Raw genomic sequence first — 6,000 nt, forward strand, 5'->3', positions numbered from 1 at the left:
AGAACTTGAACTGTGGATGAGTTTGCATTTTGAACTTGGGGAAGGTAGAGTGGCAAATGAAACCGTAATGAGCCTCACGGCGTGTGGAGGAGGGGTGGCTGGCTGCTGTAGTGTCACCGCGATAAGACACCTAACGGGAGTGACTTCAGGAAGAAAAGTGTCGATTGTCTCACGGTGTTGGAGGGTTGTCTGGCCCTGTGTGCTTAGGCGGAACACCGTGGCAGTGGGAGCCTGTGGGAGAGTGGTCCACTTCCTGACAGCTGGGAGCAGAGGGGGGGCGGGGATGCAGACGCGGCCAGGACAGAGCACAGCCCCAAGTGTTTCTAGATTTCACACTTACTTTCTCCTCCCTAAGAAAGCTGGGGTGTGTTTTAAAGCCAATTAAAACATTAACAATTTATTAGTCATAAAAGTTTTATGTTATGACTAACTTTAAAGTGGCCATTTTCAGTCTGTGGCTGTCTTGGCTCTTGGTTCTTGGTTTTCTTTCCTGACTTCCCTTTAAACCATCTTTCAAAAGAATTGAGTGCTTGAGAAGATGTGTATCTTCAGAGCCACAGAATGTTTTAATTATTGAAGAAAGAGTGGGTTTCACTGGGAACGCCATTTGCTTCATATGCCATCAGATCACTCAAGCAATGAAAAATGTTAAATGTTCATATGTAAGGAATACTTTCTGAGTCAGCAATTTGGTCCTTTTGTGAGGTTTGCTTCAGTGGAGTCTGAGAATGCATAATGAACTAAATTATTCATTACCAAACAATATAACTTCATACTTGTGTTTGTGTAAGTTTGGTGCAGTTTCATGAGCTCCCAAAATGCCTACATTCTCTACGTGTTCCGTATGATTGATGGTGAACCCTTATCACACATGGTCACTGACGAGCAGGACCTAGAAGGCGCTGATACGAAGGCAGTGAACAGCCATTTATAGTTCTGCCAGTCCCACCAATTGTACCTTCTTTTGCAGAAGTGGCCTTAGTCTCCATGTCCCCATGAATGGACACACAAAAATGAAATAAAATGGATATATATCTGACAGCTCTCTGAGCAACCCTGCCCTTAACCAACTCACACCTGTGCTTTCTTCTTTTTTTTTTAGGGTTTTTTTTTTAATTAAGAATTTTTTTTACTCATTTTACATACCAACTACAGATCCCCCTCTCTTCCCTCCTCCTGCCCCTCCAGCTTCCCCCCCCCACCCCCACCTACTCCCCATCCCCTCCTCCAACAAGGCAAGGTCTCCCATGGGGAGTCAGCAGAGCCTGGTACATTCAGTAGAGACAGGTCCAAGCCCCTCCCCCTGCATCAAGGCTGTGCAAGGTCTCCTTTCATGTGGTGATGCAAACATTCTCTTTCTGTGTGTGTTTTTGTGTGGTTTCTACACTCAGATGCTTGCCTTGTTACAAACCCACCATTCCTGCCTCATTTGTCTTGTGGAGTCAGTGAGATGGAAGCCCTGGCAGCACAGCTCCCCAGGGACCGCCGCAGCACTGAGGTGAAAGGACTCACATCCAAAGAACACGGCATGATGACGAGCCGGGTAGACCCAGTCCACAGGGTACCACCAGGGATGACAGTGGGTAGACCCAGTCCACAGGGTACCACCAGGGATGACAGTGGGTAGACCCAGTCCACAGGGTACCACCAGGGATGACAATGAATAGACCCAGTCCACAGGGTACCACCAGGGATGACAGTGGGTAGACCCAGTCCACAGGGTACCACCAGAGATGACAGTGGGTAGACCCAGTCCACAGGGTACCACCAGGGATGACAGTGGGTAGACCCAGTCCACAGGGTACCACCAGAGATGACGAGCCAGGTAGACCCAGTCCACAGGGTACCACCAGGGATGACAATGAATAGACCCAGTCCACAGGGTACCACCAGGGATGACAATGAATAGACCCAGTCCACAGGGTACCACCAGAGATGACAATGAATAGACCCAGTCCACAGGGTACCACCAGGGATGACAGTGGGTAGACCCAGTCCACAGGGTACCACCAGGGATGACAGTGGGTAGACCCAGTCCACAGGGTACCACCAGGGATGACAGTGAATAGACCCAGTCCACAGGGTACCACCAGGGATGACAGTGGGTAGACCCAGTCCACAGGGTACCACCAGGGATGACAGTGGGTAGACCCAGTCCACAGGGTACCACCAGGGATGACAGTGGGTAGACCCAGTCCACAGGGTACCACCAGAGATGACAATGAATAGACCCAGTCCACAGGGTACCACCAGGGATGACAGTGGGTAGACCCAGTCCACAGGGTACCACCAGGGATGACAGTAGGTAGCCCCAGTTCCACAGGGTACCACCAGAGATGACAAGGAGGTTTGAGACTTGAGGACTTACTTCATCAGAAGGGTTTCTGACTCATCCCATTCTGAGAGAGTAGATCAGAAGCCAGGGCACTGGTAATGATCACAGAAAAGTGACAATTCTGCCACGACCTAGATGGAAGTATGATGGAGCCAATTGGGCAACCTGGGCCAGTCAGGGCAAGAAACATTAGTCCCTTTCCCCTGTCTGAGGTGAAACTGAGTTATAGAAAATGCCTGACCTTTGCCATGGCAGTGGGCTCCAGTGCATGAGTTACCCAGCAGCACACCTCGAATTCTAGATGAAGCGGCTAAAGAAAAGCAATCACCCTTACAGGAGGCCAGAGGAAGCAAAGGCTCGCTGAGGACCTTAACTCCTTCCAGTTGCCCCATGTAAGGCATCTGCTGCCTTCAGCACATGGAGATCATCTAGAGAGAGTTCTCTCTCTCTAGATGTCCGGCTTTCTGAGACGCACCCTGTTTATCTAAAGCAGGATTAAATACTTTCCATTTTGCCAAAGAAAATTTTACATAGCCACAGGTATATAGGTATGTAAAATAGGTTTACGAATCAAACGTTTACTGATGATAAACTCATAAAAAATATTTTAAAATATATTTTCACCATTTATTAAATATGAAAGCAAATTCACATACTAACGAGATGAGTATGTTTATTTATTTTACATAGATAATTTAGTCTTGGCTGAATATTTGATACTACAGGACACAGATCATCTATAATGTTTTTCTGAGTTGATCAATGTTTTGATTTATAATCACCAATGCTGAGAATTCTGTACACAAATACATAGTACAAAATGGCAGAAGTGTGTGAAGGGTCGTTTCAGAAACGACCCTTAATCCCAAGCCAAAATTCACCGAATTTCTTTAACATCACTCAAGTCAGCAATCCAAACATCGATTTTTAAAATCAGACATTTTAAGACAATAATATCAGAAGCACACTAATTTGTCACTTAGATGCTGAGGGAAGACTGTGGGACGATATTGTCATTTCTCATAATGAAACGAGTATGCTGCTCTGAGGGCAGGAAAGTTGGCATGCACAGTAAAAGCCCGGCGGTTCATCATGTGTTGGCATGCTGGCGTGCACACGTTGTGTGTTTGGAACCAAGACAGTGGTTAAATCATTAGATCTAACCTGGACAAGTACTGCCAGTAACACCACAGATCCATTATGCATTTGATTTTCAACAAACTGTTGTTAGTGTGTGATCAGAAACCTTTCACTGTTTTTTATGACGCCATACTCAGCTGCACAGGGTCATGACTGAGGTTTAAGAAGTGAGGATCTCCGGTACTAGACACCTCGGTTAGGTATTTAAATGATCGTGTGATACTGAAGTGTAAGACATCTGGACAGTGCTGGTTTTGTTCTTGCTTACCTGTGAATGAGAGGTTTTCAAATCTGGATTTCTGACTTCCAAATATACTGTTATGGGGTTGAACAAATCATGCATGACATGTAGGCTTCATCAGCAATCCTGGTACATAAACGATGCTAAACCTTGGCGGATGCTGTTGGTGTAACCACTCTAGCTGTGGCTGTGTGCCGGAACTGAAGGGTTAGTGCCTGCTTTTTATGAACGAGGCCTTAGTTGCTGATAAACTCATAAACACCTTAATTGTGTCCAACTGCCCTACTATATACTCTGGACAGCCTATGTTTACCAAAACTGCATGGGATTAACATTTTACTTGACATTAAAGTTCTGGAGTAAAACAGACAACAAACAAACAAACAAACAAACAAACAAACAAACTTTCTCAACGAATCAAGAACTAAGTGTGAAATAAACTTCAGTTCTTTGGGTTTGTCTCTTAACAATAAAAAAGGAAAGTGGAAACTTTACGTACTCCTCAGTGGTAGCCAACTAGTTTGTTTTTGGCTCCTAGCCCCTCTTTAACTCAAAGTAGTAGAAATATTTTGTAGTGAAACATCAAAAAGTTACTTTAATTTCCTTTAAAGAGATGTTAGATTGAAAAGGTATACAGAAAACACTTTATGAAAATAATCATAGATAAGAAAATATTCCTGAAATGATAAAATTTACTAGTTTTATAAACAAACAAGTAGCAAAGGGTACAGGTTTTTCCTTTTCTGGTATTTTTTCTTTTTTATTCACAGTATTTCCTCAAACCAAAAGATTTTTATTCACATGCACTTTAAAAACCCACAAGAATGTCCCTTAAAGTTTCTAATTAAAGATGATATGAAGTGTACATATTGGACTGGAGCCTTTGAGATGAAGTGTAGAAACTGTAACACACCCAGACAGTTCTTTTCCAGGAGTCTTGTCTTATCCACGCATAGTTTTGCTTTCTGTAGTTTCAGTTACCTGAAGTTAAACATAGTCTCAACATATTAGATGGAAAATTCCAGAAATAAGCAATCCGCAAGTTTTAAGTTGCAGACCATTCTGAGCAATGTGATGGCACCATGCATTTCTCTGTTTTATCCAGGCCAAGACATGAATTGTTCCTTTGTCTGGTGTATCCATCCTGTATATGCTACCCACCCATTAATCAGTAGTCTCTTGGTTTCCAGGTGGACTGCCACAGTATTGTTCTGCTCATGCTCAAGTAACACTTACTTTACTGAATATGGTACCCAAAGTACAAGAGTATTGATACTGGCATTTTGGACGTGCCAAAGAGAAGCCATGATGGGATTGTCTTAATAAGGAAAGAAAGATACTATGTGGTGATGTCACTAAAATCGGCAGTAAGTTATTGATTTTAATTTCCTGGTGTTTCTAATTGATAAACTAAGCTTTATCATAGGAAGGTACCCACTGAGGTCCTGACAAGTATCCCTATGGAAAATGCAATGTTATTAACTTAGGTATCTTACTGTTTGAAACAAGTGTTTGTGAGGTTTTAATTATTTTTTTGTTTTGTAGTTCATATCGCTATGATTAATTATGCATCATAACTATGATTTCAGCATTGCCCCAGCTTGTCTGCTCTTTGTGACTGCAGTGACCCTTGGTTCCATGGTCCCACTACACTAGTCATGGTCCTGGCTGTCCTGAGACACCTGTGAGTTCAAATACTTTGCTAATCCTTCATCCCCAGTCCGTGCTGAATACTTGTTACTTGCAGGCTGTATCTCACACTGTTGTTGGGATGAAAAATTTATGAATCCCAAAAAGAAGATGAGAAAGTAAAATCAAATGGAGTTCAACACTAATTTCTGGTTCACATTATCAATATATGAATCACAAAAAAGTCTAATATTCAGTTTAGCAATAAACAGAGAGGTGATAGACCATACCTCCCAGTTTTCCTCTTATCTCATTGACCAGGCTTTTTGGATAAGTTTGTTGGGTCCTCCTCTAGTGATAATTATGATGATAATTATGCATGGTGCCTGTACATACTTGCTTTGTGACCTTATCCAGTCTCCTGGCTTTATACATCGAGAGTAGACTCTAAGTATTTGCAATGCAAGCTCTTTGCTTATACTTGATTTAAAAAACTCTCATGTACAATACTTACTTGATAATTCCACTTCAAGTATACTTGCACTTTAATATTAGTACTCTGAAACCAAGTTTCTGATCATGCCCTGTGGCCCTATCCTGGTGAAGTTTTCTCTGTTGCTGTGGTTAGAACGTGCTTTTCCCTCCAAACCTCACA

This window comes from Peromyscus maniculatus, chromosome 6 (genome assembly GCF_049852395.1).
Source record: "Peromyscus maniculatus bairdii isolate BWxNUB_F1_BW_parent chromosome 6, HU_Pman_BW_mat_3.1, whole genome shotgun sequence".
Classification (NCBI taxonomy): Eukaryota; Metazoa; Chordata; class Mammalia; order Rodentia; family Cricetidae; genus Peromyscus; species Peromyscus maniculatus.